This window comes from Vombatus ursinus, unplaced genomic scaffold (assembly GCF_900497805.2).
Source record: "Vombatus ursinus unplaced genomic scaffold, bare-nosed wombat genome assembly UNPS02014943.1, whole genome shotgun sequence".
NCBI classification, from domain to species: domain Eukaryota; kingdom Metazoa; phylum Chordata; class Mammalia; order Diprotodontia; family Vombatidae; genus Vombatus; species Vombatus ursinus.
Genome location: NW_020954721.1, coordinates 273,637 through 297,320, shown reverse-complemented (window position 1 = coordinate 297,320; position 23,684 = coordinate 273,637). Strand labels below are relative to the sequence as shown.

The 23,684-nt window shown below is 35.0% G+C and overlaps 1 pseudogene; it reads left to right on the top strand.

Annotated features, from left to right (window-relative positions):
* Positions 1–23,684, top strand: part of LOC114029961 — a 70,132-nt pseudogene that overhangs the window by 42,617 nt on the left and 3,831 nt on the right.

Below are 23,684 nucleotides of genomic sequence, written 5' to 3'. Positions count from 1 at the left end.
AGAATTTAAAAATTATTGGACTATCTGAAAGTCATGATTAAAAAAAAAAGAGCCTTAGACATCATCTTTCAAGAAATTATCAAGAAAAAACTACCCTGATATTTTAGAACCAGAAGGCAAAATAGAAAGAATCCACCTATCACCTCCTGAAAGAGATCCCCAAAGGAAAACTCCCAGGAAAATTCCAGGAATATTATACCCAAATTCTAGAGTTCCCAGGTCAAGGAGAAAATATTGCAAGCAGCCATAAAGAAACAATTCAAGTATCATTAAAACACAATCAGGATACCACAGGATTTAACAGCTTCTACATTAAGGGACTGAAGGGCTTGGAATACAATAATATTCTGGAGGTCAAAGGAGATAGGATTACAAACAAGAATCACCTACCTAACAAAACTGAGTATAATTCTTCAGCGGAAAATATGGACAGTCAGTGAAATAAGAGGACTTCCAAACATTCTTGATGAAAAGAACAGAGCTGAATAGAAAATTTGACTGTCAAATACAAGACTCAAGTGAAGCATGAAGAGGTAAACAGGATAGAATAATCATAAGGAGCTTATTAAGGTTGAGTTGTTTAATTCCTGCTTGGAAAGATGATATTTGTTACTCAGGAGACCTTTGTCAGCATTAAAGCAATTGGGGGGAATGCATAGAGAGAGAGAGAGAGAGAGAGAGAGAGAGAGAGAGATCTATAGATATAGATATAGATAGATAAATAGATAGATAGATACATAGATAGAGAGCATAGGGTGAGTTGAAGATGAATGGGTGATATCTGGAAAATAAAATTAAGGGATGAGAGAGGATTATACTGGGAGAAGGAGAAATGGAGAGGTAGAATGGGGTAAATTATTTCACATAAAACAGACAAGAAAATGCTTTTACAGTGAAAGGTGAGTGAGGGAAGGTAAGAGAGAATGAGTGAATCTTATTCTCATTGGATCTGGCTTAAGGAGGGAATAAAATACACATTCAATTGGGTATGGAAAGCTTTCAAATTCTACAGGAAAATAGGGAGGAAGTGGCTAAGAGAGCAGAGGGATGACAGAAGGGAGGACAGATTGGGGGAGATAGTAATCAGAAGCAAACACTTCTGAGGAGGGACAGGGTCAAAAGAAAGAATAGAATAAATGGGGGGCAGGATAGGATGGAAGGAAATATAGTTAGTTTTCCATGGCATGACTGCTATGGAAGTGCTTTGCACGACTACACAAGTATAGCCTGTATCGAGTTGCTTGTCTTCTCAATGAGGATGGGTGGGGAGGGAGGAAGGGAGAAAATTAGGAACCAAAAGTTTTAAAAACAAATGTTAAAAATTGTTTTCCAATGCAACTGGGAAATAAGATATACAGGCAATGGGATATAGAAATCTATCCTGCCCCACAGGAAAATAGAAGAGGAAGGAGATAAGAGAAGGGTGGGGGGACAGAAAGGAGGGCAGATTAGGGGAAAGGGTATTCAGAATGCATGCTATCTCGGCATTGGAGGAGGGATGAGATGGGAAGAAAATTTGGAACTCAAAATCTTGTGGATGTGAAATTTTAAAAATGTATAGATAAAATAAAATAAAAATAAAAATAAAATATATAGAGAACTCAAAAAAAAAAAAATAAATGGCCCAGTGGATAGAGCACTGCTTCTGGAGTCAGGAAAATCCATGTTCAAATCTGGTCTCAAGGAGTTGCCAGCTGTGTGGCCCTGGTTCGAGTCACTTAACCTCTTGCTAGCTCAGTTTCATCATCTGCAAAATGGGAATAATAATAACACTTATCTTCCAGGATTGTTGGGATGATAAAATAAGAGATTTGTAAAGCACTTTGTAAACCTTAAATCACTACATAAGTGCAATTATTACTAAATTTTTACTTTGTATTTTTTTTAAAAATATGAAGTACATGAAAGTACATTGAAAAGAAAAACAATGATTGATTTAGCTCTTCTCATCAATGCAATGAACCAAAAGACTCATGATCAAAAATGCTATCTGCATCCAGAAAACAAACAAACAAACAAACTGATAGAGTCTAAAGGCAAATTGAAACATACTATTTTCACTTTTCTTCATTTTTTTTTCTGTTCTTCTTTCACAACATGACTAATATGGAAACATGTTTTACATGATTGCACATACATAACCTATATCAAATTGCTTACTGTCTTAGCAAGGAATATTGGGTGGGAGTGAGGTAGAACATTTGGAACTCAAAACTTTATATACAAAAAATGAATGTTTAAAATTGTCCTTGCATGAGGTTGAAAAAAAATACTATATTTACAGAGCAAAAACAAAGAAATGAGCATTTATTTAGCACTCGCTATGTATAATCCCCTGATAGTTGCTTGAGATACACATGTAAAGGAGGAAATATTTGTACCCGGAAGGAACTTAAATCACCATTACATTTATTTCTTCTGTATTTTCATTTAGATCAGCTATGGCCCATTTGATCTTCTCCTGCATGATAAGGTCCAGTATCCTTATGTCTATCAGATGGGCAGCAGGAAATCCACTCTGCATCTTGCAGTCATCCAATTGATGTTACATTTTGACTGGATTTGGGTTGGGCTGGTTTTTTCTGATAACCCAAGAGGGTAGTATTTCTTCAGTGAGATGAAAGAGGAAATGGTCAGGAATGGTCTGTGTGTGGCTTTTAAGGAAAGTGTTCCCACAATCTTTGACATTGAAAATAGTGAAGTTTTAAACTCTTTTTCAGGATCATTGCATCATCATCAAATGTGATTTTCATTTATGGAGATACAGAGTCTTTTCAAGAATTTTCTATCGCAATGATTGATTTTGTACTGTATGGGAAGATGTTGGTCACTACCTCTTCCTGAGACTTTTCTGTAGGTTCTAATTATGAAATAATTAACCATTATCATGGAACAATAATATTTTCTCCTTCCAAGATTGAGGTTCCTGGTTTCACAGATTTCCTAAGAAGCTTGAATCCCAGGGTGAACCCTGAAGATATTTTCCTAAAGACTTTCTGGAAGTTAGTCTTCAGCTGTAAACTTTCAAAAAACAGACCTGCAAAAATGATAGGTCCTTTATGCCAAGAACGATTGCCCTTGGTAAATGTACCCCCTGTATATTTAGACATATGCATAATGGAACAGAGTATATTTAGTCGCCCAGGCTCTCCACCAAATTCTACAGACTGAGACAAAAGAGACAATAGAATTTGGAGCAAACCCAGCTGTTTCTTGGAAGGTAACATTTCTCTTCCACACTTAGACTTAACACAGCCTATTCACATCATTCAATGACTAGATATCAGAAATACAGATGATATAGCAATGACCTAAGATTTCAGTACTACCTTTTATTCCCGAATTTTTTGCTGTTTTTTTTTCATTTGTGATTAAATTGTATTCTGGGTAAAAATGATGAAATTACCTCAGATAATAGCCATTTCTTTCAACTCTTTTAAAGTAATCTTGGTGAAATTGTTGCTCTTCTTCCTTATATACATTTCTCTGATTATGAATTCCATGTGGCAGGAGTTTCATTAAATTTGCCTCAATTTATGGCCTTTAGAGTGCCCTGTGCCATGATCCTGCAGATGCCATGGTACTTTAAGGGATTTCTAATCAATAAATTTTGCTTTAACTTCTGTCAAAAGCTATTTTCTGATTAGTATATTTGATATTTGTACATGGGTATACTTGTTTCAATGAAGCATTCATTTTTAAAAGGTAGAGGAACACCTTAATGGAAATTGTGTGCTAGATATTATTCCCACTTGATAGAGTAACTGGTTGATGTATTGTCAATGTTAGAAAATTGTGTGCATAGGGAGTGACCATAGCCCAGTAGAGTTCTGAGAACAAGAGAGGAAATCTGGCTACAAAATGATAAGCAGTCTGGATTCAGAGACAATCTATTTTTAAAATCTCAATTAATGATCATTTCTGTGGTATGAAGTTCTATCCCAGGATAGATAGAACTTCCCAAGAGAGAAATTCGGGAGTCACAAAGAGAAATGATATTAATGAGGAAGAAAAAAAGAACTTGCTTGTATAGGCCAATGATCATGCACAGAAATTCCAGTACCAAAGTAGATGTGTATATCATATGTACAAGAAAAGGAAGAATGGACAGGCAATAGATGTTTCAGACAAAACATGAAATAGTGCTATAAGGATATTGCCAAGAGAACTAAAGATCAGAGTCTGCAGAGGAAAATGAGGTAAATAGAAAAAGTTATATTTTTTGTAGATTTTAAATTCTTGGAAGAGGATGATTGAAGAACAGATGATACATCTCTGGGTAGCTGGAAAAATGAAAAATGACTGCTCAATTATTATTTTCTTGTTTTGCCTTCCAGAAAAGAAATTTTGCAATAGAATAAATAAAACGGCACATATTGAGGTCTTTTGTCTGGATTTCAATGAGATTTTGAGATCCCTGCAAGCCATCTCCCAGGTAACAAAATGAGGCACTCAGTTAACAAATTGGAAAGGCAAAGTACAGTCAGCCTAGGGCAGGTACAAATATAATCTAAGGGCCAATCATTGATTCAAATAAGTAAAGTTTCTGAAGGCATTTGATGTTGTGGGTCTGTGCTCATAAATCAGAGTGGGAATCTCCTGCCCTTTGTCTCTTGGATATTTTTATTTTCTCTCTTAAGAATCAGACAATTCTGGTAGTTGACTGAGTGCTGTTTCTAGAGACAGGAAGAGCTCAATTAAAATATTGCATCAGAAATTCAATAGCTAAGTGACCTCGGTCGGGTCACATAATTCTTTGTCTCAGTTTCATCAATTATAATATGGTGACAATAATAACATCCACCTCTCAGGGTTGTTACAAGGATAAAAGGGAGTGATATTGTTAAATTGCCTAACACAATACTATAGAGGTTACTATACAAATGCTAGTTTTAATTTAAAAATGTTATAGTTAGCATCTAAAAATGAAAACTAATTATATATCGCAATCATGTAACATATAAAAGTATAAACTATATAATATAATGTACAATTATATAACAACAATGAAAATATAGCAACTACTTCTACTTTTACTATGGCTACTACTTTTACTACTATTGCTGCTGCTGCTACTACTACCATGGCTAGTACTACTGCTACTACTACTGTTACTATTCCTACTGCTGCTGCTTCTGCTCCTAGTGCTCCTAGCGTATTTGTCTTTGAAACCTGGAAAACTTGTACAATAGATTTTTCTTAGCTATAAAAAAAGGATTGATTTATTTTTTGTAGATGGCCTAACTTAAGAAAATGATAGAGAAAAACGTTAATAATGAATGTTAAACTTAGGAGTGTGTCATGTGTACAGATTTTTTTTTTTTTTTTTGAAGAGAGCCGCTGGCCTGAGAATGGGGTCTAATCCTTTTTACTGGCTCCTGGGGGTAACCTGCATTGAATTGCACTCCACTCCCACTTACGTAACACAAAACTTTACTCTTGAGTTTATCTTGAGTTTAAAAAATGTTCACCCGATCATTTTGTCGATTCTACCTCTCCAGAATTCATTCAGAGTTGTTATTTTAATGTTATTTGGAGGGTAATTTAGCACAGCTCAGGCATTTCCCTCCCTTTAGTCCACCACCTTGGCTCCTTGAATAATTCTGTTTGTTACAGAATTATTTACTTTAGTGATTTTTTTTTTATTTTAGTGATTTTGCTTCTTTACTATTTGGCCAATTCCGTTCTTAAGTTATTTTTCACTATATTTTTCTCTCTATTACCTTGCTGTTTTTTTTTGTATCCCACTAATTTCTTTTTCCCAATTGCCCTTCTACCATTCCTATTTCTTTCTTTAACTTTTCCAGGAATTCTTGTTAAGGATAAGCCTAGTTTAAATTTCTCTTTGAAGTTTTGCTTATAGCTGTTTTTACATTGTTGTCTTCTTTCGAGTGTGTTCTTGATGCCACTATGGAAGCTTTTTGTGGTCAGATTCGTTTTGTTGTTGTTATTGTTTGCTCATTTTCCCAGTCTATTACTTAATCTTGAACTTTAGCTCTAAGTTGGACTCTGCTCTTGAGGTAAGTGTAGTGGCACTGTCTTAAGGGTCAGGCCATTTCATGAAGCTATTTTCATACTCAGTTCTGGATGTTTCCCTGTTATTAGTGCTTCCAAGATGGTAGTTTTCAGGGAGAGATGTAATCACTTCTCTCCTTGTATAACAGCTGGTCTTTACCCAGTAAGCGCTTCCCATCTCCTTCACCTTCAGGCACAAACACTTCTCTCAGCTTCTGAACTGTGACCACGTCTCCTACTCTTCTACAGCCTCAAGTGCTAGTGCTCTTCTCTTAAATGTCTTTGGACCAAGATGCTGAAGCTGCTGCAGCTTCTGTTAGAGCTGCCTCCAATGACCAGTGCTTCCATTGCCACCATGTCCCCTCTGGTCCCGGGCACAGTGTAAGTGTCACAGACTTCTCCTTCCAGCCCTCTAAGTGGTCTTGAGGTGAAAAAATACCTCACCATGACCTTTTCTTGGCTACGCTTCTCCATAACTTGATTTGATGAGGGTTAGGAACAGAATATTGAAAGAATTTTGCTGTTTTGCTACTGATACTCTGCCATCATGGCTCTGCACAATAGATAACTCTTAATGATTTAACTTGACAGTGTTCTTTTATTTAGTTAGATGACAAGGAAAATCTACTCCACCACATTCTTTTTTTTTTAATTCATGTTGGACTTCATTTTTGATACACATTTTAAATGTATTTCATTTTTTCCCAATTATATGGCAAGATACTTTTAACATTCTTTTTCTTAACAGATTTTGAGTTCCAAATTATCTTCTTCTTTCCCTCAATAACTCCTTCTAAGACAATTAGCAATTTGATAGTAATCATGTAAAACATATTTTCATATTAGTCATGTTGTGAAAGAAGAAAGAGGCCAAAAAGAACCATGTAAAAATAAAGTGAAAACAGGATGCTTCAATGTGCTAGACTAAATCACTTCCTTCTCTGGATGTGGATACTATTTTCCATCATGACTCTTTTGGAATTTTCTTAGATCATTGTATAGCTGAGAAGAGCTAAGTCAATCATAGTTGGTCATTGCAAAATGTTGCTGAGACTATGTACAATGTTCTCCTTGTTCTGCTAACTTCACTTCCTATCAGTTCATGTAAGTCTTTCCATATTTTTTTGAAATTCTCCTGCCTGTCATTTCTCGCATCACTTCCATCCCCTAAAGTTCCACTTCTTTGCTTCAACACAAAGATATGCTATAAATATTTTTGTACATGGATGTCCTTTTTCCTTTTTTGTGACCTCTTTGGGATACAAATGTAGGAGTGGTATTGCTGGATCAAATTGTATGCTCAATTTGATTGCCCTTTGAGCATAGCTCTAAACAGCTCTCCAAAATGTTTGGATCAGTTCATAACTCCACCAACCATACACTAGCCCCAATTTTCCAGCATCCCTCCAACCTTCATCATTTTCCTTTTCTCATATTAGCCAATCTATAGGTAGGAGATTCTACCTCAGAGTTGTTTTAATTTCCTTTTCTCTAATAGGGATTTAAAGCATTTTTTCATATGACTATAAATAGCTTTGATTTCTTCATCTCAGATGTGCCTTGAATATCCTTTGACTATCACTTGGGAATGACTTGTATTCTTATAAATTTGACTCAGTTCTCTATATAATTGAAAAATGATACCTTTATCAGAGACACTTGCTGTAATAATTGTTTACTAACTTTATGCTTTCCTCTGAATCTTGGTTGTACTGGTTTGGTTTGTGCAAAACCTTTTTAATTTAATGTAATCAAAATTATCAATTTCACATTTCATAATGCTCTCTAAATCTTGTTTGGTTGTAGATTATTCCTTTCTCCAAAAATTTGGCAGGTAAACTATTCCTTGCTCTCCTAATTTACTTAGTTTATCACCCATCATGTTTAAATCATGGACCTATTTTGACCTTATCATGGTATAGGGTGTGAGATGTTGGTTTATACCTAATTTCTGCCATATTTTTTTTCACTCTTCCCAGTAGTTTTTGTCAAATAGTGAGTTCTAATCCCAGAACCTGGGATCTTTGGGTTTATCAAATGGTGTGCTACCATGGTCATTTTCTACTGTGTTTTGTGTACCTTATCTAGTTCACTAGCCCACCACTCTGTTTCTTGGCCAGTACCAGATAGTTTTGATGGTTACCACCTTATAATATAGTTTGAGATCTGGTACGGCTAGGCCACCTCCCTTGATTTTTTTTTTTTCATAAATTGCCTTAATACTCTTGACGTCTTGTTCTTCCAGATGAATTTTGTTGTTAATTTTTCTTTCTCTACAAAATATTGTTTTTTCATACTTAAATTGAAATAAGACAATATGTAAATTAATTTTGGTAGATTTCTCATTTTGATTATATTGGCTGGGCCTACTCATGAGCAATTGATATTTTTTCCATATTTTTTAGATTTGACTTTATTTGTGTGAAAGGTGTTGTGTAATTGTGTTCACAAAGTTTCTGAGTTTGTCTTGGCAGGTAGACTCCTAAGTATTTTATATTGTGTATAGTTATTTTAAATGGAATTTATTTTCCTATCCTTTGCTGCTGGGCTTGTTTATAAATATGTAGAGATCCTGATGATTTATGTGGGTTTATTTTATATCCTATAACTTCATTAAAGTTCTTAATTATTCCAAGTAGTTTTTTATTTGATTTTCTAGGATTCTGCAAAGAGAAAATTCTCTATCATTTATCTGAATGATAGTTTTGTTTTCTCCTTGTCTATTTTCACTCCTTCATTTTTTTCTTCTCTTATTGCTATACCTAACATTTCTAGCACCATATTAAACAATAATGGTGGCAATCAGCATGCCTGCTTCACTCCTGTTGTTATTGAGAAGGCTTCTAGCTTATTTCCATTACAGATAATGTTTGATGATGGTTTTATATAGACACTATTTATCATTTTAAGGAAAGCTCAATTCATTCCCATGTTCTACAAATGAATAGGTGCTGTATTTTGTCAACAGCTTTTTTAGCATTTGTTTAAATAGATAATCTAAACCTTAAGAAAGAAAATAATTCCTTGAACACAAGAATTGGGCAAGGATACACTAATGATATTCTAAGACATGAAGAAATCATAAAACAAAATCAAAAGAAAGAAAAAAATCAAAGAGAAAGTGAAACTTCTCTTCAGAAAAACAACTGATATGGACATGAAGGAGAAATAATATAAGGATGGTCATACTACTTTAAAAATATGATTAAAAATAATCTTGATACAACATTACAATAACTTGTCCAAGAAAATTGTCTTGAAGTCCTAAAACAAAAAAAGGCGAAGCAGAAACAGAAAAAAAAATCCACTGTATTGCCACCTGAAAGAAATCACAGGAAGAAAACTTATAGGCATATTATAACCAAGTGGGACGGGTGATTAGAAAGGTCTATCATGCCTGGCTGGGAGAGGAATGCAGTTTGGCATGGGCATACAGGCAAAACAGGCCTCAGTGACCCTGGAACAGGCCTCAGAGGATTAATGTGGGCAGCTGTGGAAGTTTCCAGACTTCTCAACCCACAAACGCCAATGACAACTTAGAAGGTCAGTGGGAAAAGTCTGTGAGTGAGGTGAGAGAGAAGCTCGGTCCCAGACTCAAAAAAGCAAAACATTAATGTAGGGGGAAAAGGAGAAAGGAGAAAGAAAAGCATGGGGGGGGGATGAAGAGAAAAACAAAGATAGTAATCATAACTGTGAATGTGAATGGGATGAACTCTCCCATAAAACAAAAGCAGATAGCAATATGGATTAAAAACCATAATCCTACAATATGTTGTTTACAGGAAACATTTGAAAAAGAGTGACACACACAGGGTAAAGATAAAAAGATGGAGCAGAATATATTATGCTTTAGCTGAAGTAAAAAAAAAAAAGCAGGAATATCAATCCTGACCTCAGACAAAGCAAAAGCAAAAATACATGTTATCAAAAGAGATAAGGAAGGAAGCTATATTCTGCTAAAAGGCACCATAGACAGTGAAGTAATATCATTAAACATATATGCACCAAATGGTATAGCATCCAAATTCTTAGAGGAGAAGTTCAGGGAGTTACAGAAAGAAATAGACAGCAAAATTATACTAGTGGTGGACCTCAACCTTCCCCTCCCTGAACTAGATAAATCTAACCACAAAATGAACAAGAAAGAAGTTAAGGAGCTGAATAGAATGTTAGAAAAGTTAGGTATGATAGACCTCTGGAGAAAACTGAATGGGGATAGAAAGGTGATACATGGCACATACACAAAAACTGACAATGTACTAGGGCATAAAAACCTCACAATTCAATGCAGAAGGGTAGAAATATTAAATACATCCTTTTCAGATCATGATGTGATAAAAATCATATGTAATAATGGGCCTTGGAAAGATAGACAAAAAATAATTGGAAACTAAATAATTTAATCCTAAAAAATGATTGGGTCAAACCCCAAATCATAGAAACCATCAATAACTTCATTCAAGAGAATGACAATAATGAGAAAAAATATCAAAACTTATGGGATGCAGCGAAAGCAGTTCTTAGGGGAACTTTTATATCTTTAAATGCTTACATAAATAAAATAGAAAAAGAAGAGATTAATGAATTGGGCATACAACTAAAAAATAAGAAAAAGAACAAATTAAAAATCCTCAATTAAACACCAAATTGGAAATATTGAAAACCAAAGGAAAAATTAAGAAAATAGAAATTAAGAAAACTATTGAACTAATAAATAAAACTAACAGCTGCTTTTTTGAAAAAAATAGAATAGATAAACCACTGGTTAATTTAAGAAAAAGAAAGAGGAAAACCAAGCCACAAGTATCAAGAATGAAAAGGGTGAATTCACCACCAAGGAAGAGGAAATTAAAACAATAATTAGGAACTATGCTGTCCAACTGTATGCCAATGAATTTCACAATCTTAGTGAAATGGAGGAATATTTACAAAAAATATAAATTGCCAGATTAACAGAAGAGGAAGTAAAATACTTAAATAATCCCATCTCAGAAAAAGAAATTGAACAAGCCATTGATGAACTCCCTAGGAAAAAATCTCCAGGACCAGATGTATTTTCAAGTCACTTCTATCAAACATTTAAAGAACAGCTAATTCCAATACTATATAGACCATTTGGGAAAATGGGTGAAGAAAGAGTCTTACCAAATTATTTTTATGATACAAATATGATGCTGATACCTACACTGGGAAGAGTCAAAAGAGAGAAAGAGAATTATAGACCAATTTCTCTAAAGAATATACATGCAAAAATTTTAAACAAAATATTAGCAAATATATTATAGCAGCTTGTCTGAAGAATACCACATTATGATCAGGTAGAATTTATACCATGAATGCAGGCCTGGTTCAATATTAGGGAAAACTATCAGCATAATTGATCATATCAACACCAAAACTAACAGAAACCACAGGGTATGAGGACAAGCCAGAAACATTTCCAATAAGATCGAGGTGAAACAAGGATGTCCATTATCACCACTGTTGTTCAATATCGTACTGGAAACGTTAGCTTTAGCAATAAGAGAAGAAAAAGAAATTGAAGGCAATAGAATAAGCAAAGAAGAAACAAAGCTATCACATTTTGCAGATGGCATGATGATATACTTAGAGAATCCTAGATAATCAAGTAAAAAACTACTTCAGATAATACACAATTTTAGCAAAATTGCAGGCTATAAAATAAACCCACATTAATCATTGGCATAAGTATATATTACCAACAAAGCCCAATAGCAAGAGATAAAAAGAGAAATTCCATTTAAACTTACTGTACACATTATAAAATATTTAAGAGTCTACCTATAGAAACAAACCCAGAAACTATACGAACACAATTACAAAACATTTTTCACACAAATAAAGTCAGATCTAAACAATTGGAAAAACATCAGTTGCTCATGGGTAGGCCAAGCTAATATAATAAAAATAACAATTTTACCTAAGCTAATTTACTTATTCAGTGTCATACCAATCAAATTACCAAACATTATTTTACACAGTTAGAAAAAATAATAACAAAATTCATTTGGAAGAACAAAGGGTTCAGAATAGCAAGGGAACTAATGAAGAGAAATGCAGGGGAAGGTGGCCTAGCCATTCAAGATCTTAAATTGTATTATAAAGCAGCAATCATCACAACTGCTTGGTACGGGCTAAGAAATAGAGCGGTGGATCAGTGGAATAGGTTAAGTATGCAAGACACAGTAGTCAATGACTATAGTAATCTATTATTTGATAAACCCAAAGACTTCAGCTTCTGGGATAAGAACCCATTCTTTGACAAAAACTGCTGGGAAAATTGGAAAAGAGTATGGCAAAATCTAGGCATAGATCAAAATCTCACACCATATATCAAAATAAAGTCAAAATGGGTTCATGCTTTATATATAAAGGCTGATACTGTAAGCAAACTGTGAGAGCAAGGAATAGTTTAATTATCAGATTTATGGAGAACAGAAGAATTCATGACCAAATAGGAGATAAAGAACATTATGAAATGCAAAATAGATAACTCTTATTACATTAGATTGAAAAGTTTTTGCACAAAGAAAGCCAATGAAGCCAAGATAAGAAGGAAAGTAGAAAATTGGGAAATAATTTTACAACCAGTGTGTCTGATAAGGGCCTCATTTCTAAAATAAATAGAGAATCAAGTCAAACTTATAAGAATACAAGTCATTCCCAATTGATAAATGGTCAAAGGATATGAACAGACAGTACTCAGATGAAGAAATTAAAGCCATCTATAGTCATATGAAAAAATGCTCTAGGGGCAGCTAGGTGGCACAGTGGATAGAGCACCGGCCCTGAAGTCAGGAGGACCTGAGTTCAAATCCAGCCTCAGACCAAACACTTGACTCTTACTAGCTGTGTGACCCTGGGGAAGTCACTTAAAGCCAATTGCCTATTAAAAAAAAAAGAAGGAAAAGAAAAGAAAAAATGCTCCAAATTACTATTGATTGGAGAAATGGAAATCAAAACAACTCTGAGATACCACATCACACCTATCAGATTGGCCAACATGAAAAACAATAAAATGATAAGTGTTGGAGAAGATGTGGGAAAATTGGAACACTAATGCATTGTTGGTGGAATTGTGAAATGATCCAATCATTTTTAGAGCAATTTGGAACTATGCCCAAAGGGATATCAAAATGTGCATACCCTTTGACTCAGCAATAGCACTTCCAGGGCTATATCCCAGAGAGATCATACAAATGGGAAAAGGACTCACACGTGCAGAAATATTTATAGCAGTTCTTTTTGTGGTGACCAAGAATTGGAAAGCGAGAGGATGCCCATCAATTGGGGAATGGTTGAATATGAAATTAATGGCATACTATTGTGGTATAAGAAAAGATGAACAGGCTGACCTCAGAAAAACATGGAAAGATTTATATGGTTTGATGCTTAGTGAAGTGAGCAAAACCAGAAGAACGTTGTACACAATAACAGCCATGTTGTGCAATGACTAATATTGATAGACTTAACCCTTCCCAGCAATACAAGAATCTAAGACATCTCCAAAGGCCTCATGATGGAAATTGCTATCCACATGCAAAGAAAGAACTATGGAGTTTGAATGCAGATCGAAGCATACTATTTGCTATTTTTTTTCTTCTGTTGAGTTTTGTTTCCTCTTTCTGGTGGTTCCTCCTAGTGGTTCTAATTCTTACTTACAACATCACTAACATGAAAATATGTTTAATAGGAATGTATATGTATAGCCTATATCAGATTGTGAACTGTCTTGGGGAGGGTGGTGGGGAGGGAGGGGGAGAAAAATTTTAAAATCAAAAGCATATTGAAGTGATTGTTGATAAGTCAAAATCAATTAATTAAAAAAAAAGAAAAGTCACTGACCTGGAAAATAGATCCAGAAGAGATAATTTAAAAATTATTTGACTATCTGAAAGTCATGATAAAAAAAGAGCCTAGATATCATCTTTCAAGAAATTTTCGAGGAAAACTGCCCTGATATTTTAGAACCAGAGGGCAAAATAGAAATGGAAAGAATTCACTGATCACCTCCTGAAAGAGATCCTCAAAGGAATACTCCTAGGAATATTGTAGCTAAATTCCAGAGCTTCCCAGTCAAGGAGAAAATATTGTAAGCAGCCAGAAAGAAACAATTCAAATATTTTGGAAATACAGTCAGGAGAACTCAAGGTTTAATAGCTTCTATATTAAGGGACAGAGGGTATGGAATATAATATTCTGGAGGGCAGAGAAGGTAGGATTACAACCAAGAATCACCTACCCAGCAAAGCTGAGCATAATCCTTCAGGGGAAAATATGATCATTCAGTGAAATAGGGGACTTTCAAGCATTCTTGATGGAAAGACCAGAGTTGAATAGAAAATTTGACTTTCAAATATAAGACTCAAGTGAAACATGAAGAGGTAAACAGAAAAGAGAAATCACAAGAGACTTATTAAGGTTGAACTGTTTACATTCCTGCATGGAAAGATATTTGTACCTCATGAGACTTTTGTCAGTATTAGGGTAGTTGGAGGGAAGAAATTATATATATGCAGATAGATAGGTAGATAGATAGATAGAGGGCACAGGTTGAGTTGAAGATGAAGGGGTGATATCTGGAGAATAAAATTAAGGGGTGAGAGAGGATTATACTGAGAGAAGGAGAAAGGGAGAGGTAGAATGGGGTAACTTATCTCTCATAAAACACACAAGAAAAGGCTTTTACAGTGGAAGGAAAATGGGAAAAGGTGAGAAGGAATAAGTGAATCTTATTCTCAAAGGATTTGGCTTAAGGAGGGAATAGCATACACATTCAATTGGGTATGGAAATCTATCTTATCCTACAGGAAAATAGTGGGGAGAAGAGGATAAGAGAGCAGGGGGACGATAGAGGGTAGGGGGTAATCAGAAGCAAACACTTCTAAGAAAGGACAGGGTCAAAAGAAAAAATAGAATAAATGGGGAGCAGTATAGGATGAAGGGAAATATACTTTGTTTTTCACAACATGACTAGAATGGAAGTGTTTTCCATGACTACACATGTATAACCTGTATCAAATTGCTTGCCCTTTCAATGACGGTGGGTGGGGAGGGAGGGAGGGAGAAAATTTGGAACCCAAAGTTTTACAAAAAACATGTTAAAATTGCTTTCACATGCAAATGGGAAATAACAGGAAATGGGGTATAGAAATCTATCCTGTCCTACAGGAAAATAGAAGAGGAAGGGGATAAGAGAAGGGGGGGAGAGATAGAAGGGAGGGCAGATTAGGAGAAGGGGTATTCGGAATGCATGCCATCTAGGGGTGGAGGGTGGGGTGATATGGGGAGAAAATTTGGAACTCAAAATTTGTAGAAGTGAAAGTTGAAAACTAAATATAAATAAATTTTAATAAGTAAAAAAAAATTCTGATAAAAAAGAATTTGGAAGCTATATCATTTGGTGCACATATTTTTAGTATTGATATTACCTCATTGTCTATGGCACCTTTTAATAAGATGCAGTTTTCTTCCTTATCTCTTTTAATAGGGTCTATTTTTGCTTTTGCTTTATCTGAGATTAGGATTGCTACCCCTGTTTTTTTTTTTAACTTCAGGTGAAGCTTAAGATATTCTCCTCCAGCCTCTCAGCATTACTCTTTGTGTATCTCTCTGCTTACACGTGTTTCTTATAAGCAATATATTGTAGGATTCTGGTTTTTGATCCATTCCTTATATCCTTCCATTGTATAGGAAAGCTTGTCCCATTCATATTCACAGTTATGATTCATGTGTATTTCCCTTCATGCTATTTTCCTTCCTGTTTTTCCTCCAACTTTTTTTTTCTCTGTTTCCCTCAACAGTGCTTTGTTTCTGTCTACCACCACCCCAGATCATCCTTTTATTTTGTCAGTCCCCCACACCTTTACTTAATCTCCTCCCATCCCATCACAGGTTTTAACAAAAGACCTCAGAATTTAAAAAAAAATCAGATATATTTAGAAGAAATTCAGGAATTGGTGAAGTGAAGATGAAATGGCTTTTTGAGGTAACTTCAATATGTATAACAAATGATCGTTTACTGGATTTGTTATTCTTCTGTTGTCCATGTTTTCCTAGGAAAAATGAGAAAAAGAGTACAGAATCCTGAGAAAAGCTGAGTAAAAAAAATATGAAAAAAGAGAATAACAATTTTTGAAAGCTCCAAATTCAAAGCTGTTTTTTGTTTTGTTGGTAGTTAAGCTTGGGACATGGGCACATATTCTTTCCCAAATAATTAAGAAATTCCTTATCTTGCCTTCAGCTCCACCACTTCCTGAAGTCCATTCTGTCAATAGTGGCAGTGATGAACCATGTGGAGATGGAGCCAGGATGGCTGCTGAGACATATGTTATCCTGAATTTTAAATTCTTCCCTGATCAGACTGAGACACTGGTGAAAGTGGGTGAAGTGACCCCTCAGAGTCAGAGATTCAGCATTAATGAAGCAGACATTGAGTGGCCTGAAGATTTCTCTCATGTAAGGGGCCACTGAGTAATATGAGCTCTGTGAATTAGCCTATGAGAGGTCAGAACACTGCTGTTTCTTCATTGGCCCTAGGGAATTCCCCAACAACATTGGATATGTATGACTGTAACAGGATGGTAGCATTCAATTACTCTTCTCTTTTGTTCTGAGTTAGACAGAACTTTAACTCGTCTGATTTCCTTTTCTCAGTAACACCTTCATTTCTTTCTGGCTCGGTAACATAATAATCTGAATTTTTCATACAATGAAAGTTTTGAAATGTACCAGATCAAGTGCGGAAGTTTAAAAAAAAAACAATAAAGTGGAAAGGGAGAATTTTTCCCCTCAAAGAGACCTATTGCACCAAAAGCTATTCAATATCTGGAATCCTGCAACTATATAACTATTTTGTCCTGAGTTTATTTCACAGCAAGGATCGTCAGTAATTTTAGAAATGTTTAATTTAAATGTAGTGGGTATGTCCTCTGTCAATGTCAAGCGTATGAATCTTCACAGTTTCATTTATCTTTGTGTTTTTATAAATCCCACCCCACTCCCTGCAGTGGTCCCCAGTGAAAGCTGCAAATGTCAGGCTAAGAATAAGATCAGCCGATCAATTCATCTGATTCTTAATCGGATCTAATCAAGCTGAACTGTTTATTGTAGTGTAACTGTTCATTATAGCATAAAGTCTGCATTCTAACCTTTCTAAAGTCATGAATCCCTGAAAAATTCAGGATACTTTAGTAAAACACAAAGAACAGGGTTTGTTTGGGGAAAAAGTTAAGGAACTATTTCCTCTCAGTAGGTCAATGAATCGTTTCAGGATTACTCGTAGAAAAAAAGAAATGCACTTTAGAGATATACTAATATCAGGTACTTGAAGAGAAATGTGTAAGCAATAGATTGGTGTTAAAAAAAATATCAAGATTGTGTCTAGTGAAAAATCTGTTTAGTTCATCCCTCAGGGAACAGATTATCTGGCATGGAAGAAAGAAATATAGAAAGAAAGTCTATTATTGAGAAATTTATCATCTTTGCTCTGCAGAATTACAAATACTTTATTCTAAATGCCTTCCAAAGAAGAGGTCAGAAATCATCATTATCTCAGTGCATCTATCTTTCAGCAGTCATTCTAACAGTGACAGTTTCTCTTTCTCTTTGATGGAAATTCAGACTCCAAGTTCCAAATGCAGCCTCAGCTGTGGCCCTGGATTCAAGGAGACAATCCGTGAAGGCCAGCCCATCTGCTGCTTTGACTGTACCCCATGCCCTGATGGGGAGATTTCCAACCAGACAGGTGGCTTTTTAAAGATAAAAGATAAATTCCTGAAGTAATAAACATTGTATTTTTTAAATCTTAACCTGAAGTGACTTTTACTTACAGAAATAATATTTTTCTGAGTTGAAATAATACTGAACCTAATCAATTTTATTCAATGTCCATGTACTCTAGTCTTCTTTGGTAATATCAAAATATTAGATATTGAAAGAGGTCATAATGAAAGCCTTGATTCTAGCCCAGAAGAAATCGCTTTCTTTCTGGCGAGGGGAGAAGTTCCTATTCAATCGATTGCGAACATCGTTTTAGTTCAAGCTCCTCTACATTTCTTGGGTACATCTTCTCTTTTCCTCCCTAATGCGATAAGAGACTTTGTTCTGTTCTTCACTTGGACTTTTACACTAGCCTTCCATTTGTCTCTCTTCCTCAAGTCTCTGTCCTACCTGTTCATAGTACACAAAACCACCAAAGTGAAGTTCTACAAGCACTAGTTATATCACTTCCCTGTTCAACAAGCTCCAGTGGTTTCCTATTACCTTTAAAATAAAATATCACCTCTTATCATGACCCATCCAGTTTTACACAAGATTCCACTTAACAATCTCAGATCCACTCATACTGCACTGTGTAACATCTTAGTTTGAGCCAGATAAAAGATGAAATGACTGAGAAAACAAAGGTTCAAACTTCTGATCACAGTGACATATTAAGGAATGAATGATGCCAATTTCGTAACAAATTGGGACCAGGTCTTTGCAGCTTTGACCCTGTACCCCAAAAACAGGGGGATATAAAACTTTTATATATTAAAAAAATTAATCAGAAAAAAACAATTAATTAAAAGAAAGCAGTTAACTTGTCTAGTTACTAGGATATAAAATTTGGTAATTTATTTCTAATTTGTGGAAATATTAGGGACTTTCTAAGTTGGGAGATGGAAGGCAAACAGATTTAATTCCCTGGAATCAGATAAAGTGGTGGCCCACTCCCCTCAGATGCTTGTAAACTATCAAGTAAATGTGGGAACAATAACTGCATGACCTGGGTGGGGCCAGTTTTCAGATAAAACAAATGGGTTGCTTGAGATAGAAAATTGTGAGAAAACTCCTTGTATAAACCTGTGTATATGACCAGGATTCTTGTCAGCATAGTATAGGTCTTTTGTCAAGGGTCTCTAAAAGCAGGCAGAAGTGGTACCTCTTCCCAGACATGCAGGCCTAGGCTCAAACAATGCATTTCTCACAGTTTTCATACTTGAATAAAGTCTTTTCATGAGAGAAATTGACCAGACCCATAATTGAATAGAAAGGAAACTGAGCTAGTTCCAGAACTGAGTCACAAGATGGAGTCAATGTGGTTCACTCAATTGGCACAACCTCTTGATGTTTTAAATCCCTCAATTCCTTTTTTGATTTAGGGACTAGGGGCCAGCCCATTCCCTCCATGGAACATTTATCTAAGCCAAATCTATAAGTTTTTTTTTAATACGTTCATAATCAGAATCATGTAATTCAGGCTACAGATAAAAGTACTTAGGTGGCTCACAATGGACATATACATATACATATGTATGTATGTGTGTGTGTGTGTGTATATATATATATATATATATATATATATATATATATGTATATTGAGCAGGAATAACCAGGAGTGATTGGAATATGCTCTGAGCTTAAGTAAATTTTCCTATAATTTTCTTTCTTTTTTTTGAAATTTTTAAAATTATTTTAAACTTAAATAGAAAATGAGAAAAAAAATTACCATGTACACAGCAGAACACAAGGGAGGATTCAATATAAAATAATAAATACTATAAATGACTTTTCAAAGATGTACAGCTTTTCTTTGCTTCCTTGTAGCTTTGTCTTTTGTTCTCTGCTGTGCAGTTTTTACTTTATTTTCCTCCTCACTTCCCCCCACCCTAAAGAAGGATACAATTAAGCAGATATATACATATATATGTACACACACACACATATCTATAAACATACAAATATACATGAAAATACTATGCACATTTCCACTTGTCATGCTTTGCTCTGAAGGTAGAGAGCAGCTTCCTATGTAAGTCCAGGTATTTCCGTGTTCTTCTAAATCAAGCAGCTCATCATTTCCTACACCACAGAAATATTCCAACCTAGTCACATCCTATCTGAAAGATTAGCTATGAAAGTTTGGTTTTTTCCCAATTACTCAGAGTTGGTGTGGAAGTGTTTGTATTTCACTCAGGTGTTGAACCTCTGACCCTCAGATTTCTGGTCTTTCCTGGGGTCTTCTCAAGTTGTCTTAGGATAACAACTGCTCTACCCCGACTTTTGTTTATTGCTGCTGCTCAACAATCTCTCTGAGATGATGTTCTGTCTTTTTTATTTTGTGGAGGAAATTTGTGGAACCAGAAGTTTTCAGAACTGTTCAGACATCTTCTACAATGGACTAATTTTGAGAAGGGAGATTTATGTCACCAAGGTAACTAAGAAAGCTCATCCGACATAAATACTGTGAAACAAAAGGTGAAAGTAATATAATGATGATCATTACTATTATATAACATCAAGTCTCCTTTTATCCTAGTAACCTATTCTCAATGTCCATTTAATTAGATCATCTTAAGTCTCAATTATCCCACGTACTCCTGTGGTCATTGGACAGATTTTCTCTTGGAAATTCTGGAATTTGCAATATTCCCACAGTGACTCAGAAGGGGGCTCTGTTGTCTGGTTCCAAATAATTTTTTTTAATATAAATGATTCATTTATTTTTGCACCCAATATAATTTTATTTTTCCCAATTACATGTAAAATAGTTTTTAAAAATCACTTATATAAAATTTTTGTCTAACAGTATTTTTGATTTCCCAAATTTCACAATATAAGAGTGCTTAGAAACATAATAATAACATATGCAATATCATGTATTTAGAACAGGAAACAAAACTGATTACTGGTCAGGTGATATCAATTCACCCCAATGCATTTTCAAATTATCCCACATAAAAAAAATTATTAATCTTATTGTTGTTTCTATTGTTGAGATTTGCATTCACGTCTGACTCTTTATGATCCCATTTTGGGCTTTCTTGGCAAAGATACTGGAATGGTTTGTCATTTCCTTCTCTAGTTTACTTTTCAAATGAGGAAGTGAGGCAGAGTTAAGTGACTTGTCCAGGGTCACACAGAGAGTAAGTCTCAGAGGCCAGATTTCAACCCATGAAAATGACTGACTTCAGCCTCAGCATTCTATTCACCACATTGCCTAGCTAGCCAATCTCTTCATTGCCTCTGGCATGTTATACTAACTGCATCAAAAATCTGTAATGTAATTATATTCAATTGAAGAAGTAATAATAATAATAAACATTTATATAGTTCCTACCTATAATCTTTGTGTTGACTCAATTATGAAGAGCTCTTTAAAGAAATAAATAACAGATTAAACAAGTGGAGAAATATTTTATGCTCCTGACTTTCCTGTTATAATGTAATACAAATAAAATGGTCCAGGGTTTCCATATGCCAGTCACTGTGTTAAGCACTTCATGGTCATATCATTTAGATCCTCACAAACATCCTGAGCCCTGTGTGCCATTATGATTTTCCTCTTTGTAGATCAGGAAACTAAGGCAAAGAGAGATAACTTGCTTAAGATCACACAGCTAATACATTTCTGAAATCGAAATGTAACTCAGCTTTCCCTGATTTTTTCCAGCATATGTTAGAGTCCTGACTTAACATAGCTTGACTTTCCAAAACTAAATGAAAATCTGTCTCCCCTGTATTTGCTGTCCAAGATCAAAGCCAAGGAGACCTGGTCCTGATTTATTATGTAATTGGCATGCACTGCTTCAGTGCTTGATCAGCAGCTTGAAATTTTACTTCCTCAGTCAGTTCTTGTCTCACCTGCCACGAGGTTCCATCTCCATTTGCTAGCTCTCCCCCAGGCCTGTACTGCAATCACTCTTTACCTCTGCCTTGTGGAAACCCTCGATTATTTTCATTTTGATTATATTGTAACGGGAAAGCCAGGAACATAAAATATTTATCCAGTTATTTGATCTGTCATTTATTTCTTTAAAGAGCTTAACTCTTTACTTTAAAGAGTAATTGAGTTAATGCAAAAATGATGAATACTTTGATAGATGGTTTGATATTTTACGTACTTTGCAGGTATTGGGAATGGGATTTACTCTTCTCTTTTATCCTCTTGGACTTTTCCTTACATAAAAGTATAGATTTTGAAAGTTTATTTTGCCTAGCCTACTTTGATGATTCTATTTACTTGTTCAGTATCTTTGCTGTGTTTTCTAAGTAAATCATCGTATCATTCAAAAATAAAGATAGTTTTACCTAATCTTTACCTATCACTATAGTTTAATTTCGTTCTCTTACTTTAATGCTCTTAATGCCATTTCCAGAACTATAACAATTAATAAGAAGTAGAACTGTCATTCCCACCTTATGTCTGTACTTATTTGGAAATATTCTAGTATATGTCTTTGCCTACAATATTTGTTTTTTTAATGTATTTTTGTGATATTATAAAAGTTCTTCTTTACATTTGTGTTGTAGGGTTTTCAGCATAAATGTTCATTTTATTTTGTCAAAACATTTTTCTGCATGTGATTAGATTTTTTTTTAAATTTTGGATATTTTGACTATAAAAATGCGTACACTGTTTGACCCAGCAATGGCACTTCTAGGGCTATATTCCAAAGAGGTGAGTGAAAAAACATGAAGGAGACAGATTTCAAATCCTCACTAAACCGTAGAAACTAGAGAACCATTGTCATATGTGCATGATATTGTTTCTGATTTTAAAAAAATAAAAATCTTTATGGAAATTACTTTAATTGAACAATGTTTGATTTCCGTAGGCAGAATCATATACCATAAAGACTCCAGAAGACTCACAGTTACAATCTTGATTTAAAACAAACACATTAAAAGTCTTTTTCATGCAATTCATCATTATGTGGCCTTCATCTAAGAAAAAAATGACAGAAGAAATTGAATGTCTCATTTCTATTGTGAAAATGTATGATTATGCAAAAGTAACCCCTTAGGGCTCACTATAGGTGGTTTAATATTGGAATGTGGTTATAGGCAGTTTAATTTTTGTTTCGTAAACAAATGACAGGGAATCAGTACTTTTACTACATTATTTTCTTCATACACAGAGATATGAAGATACTGAAATATGTGATTATCTTATTAAACTTATAAAATTCTTGTTCTGACTACAAAGGAGTAAAACGTGAGGGTGAGTTCTATGGAGAATGACTAAAACTTTGCTTTATTAGAGATATAAAACTATGGTTTATATGGGACGTAGTAAGATTCTATTTTTTTTTTTGTTGGTTTGTTTACAGATAGAGAGCAATGTCTGCAGTGCCCTGAAGATCAGTACCCAAGCAAAGAGAGGGATAGGTTCTTTGACAAGACAGTGACCTTCCTGGCCTATGAAGAACCTCTTGGAATGACCCTGGCCTGTGCAGCTCTTTGCTTCTCCCTCCTCACTGCTGTGGTCCTTGGAATCTTTATAAAGCACAGAGACACCCCCATAGTCAAAGCCAATAACCGCAGCCTCAGCCACCCTCTCCTGCTCTTTCTCATCCTCTGTTTCCTTTGTTCTTTTCTCTTCCTTGGCCATCCTAACACCACCACTTGTCTCTTGTGACAAACCACATTTGCAGTTGTGTTCGCAGTGGCCATTGCCTCCATTTTAGCTAAAACTTTCACTGTGATTCTGGCCTTCAAGGCCACAAAGCCAGGCAGCAAGCTCAGGAGGTGGCTGGGCTCTACAGCATCATATTCTGTCATTTTTAGCTGTACTTTAATCCAAATGTGTCTCTGTGGCATCTGGCTTGGGACCTATCCACCATTCCTGGACATGGACATACACTCTGAGCCTGGCTTCATTG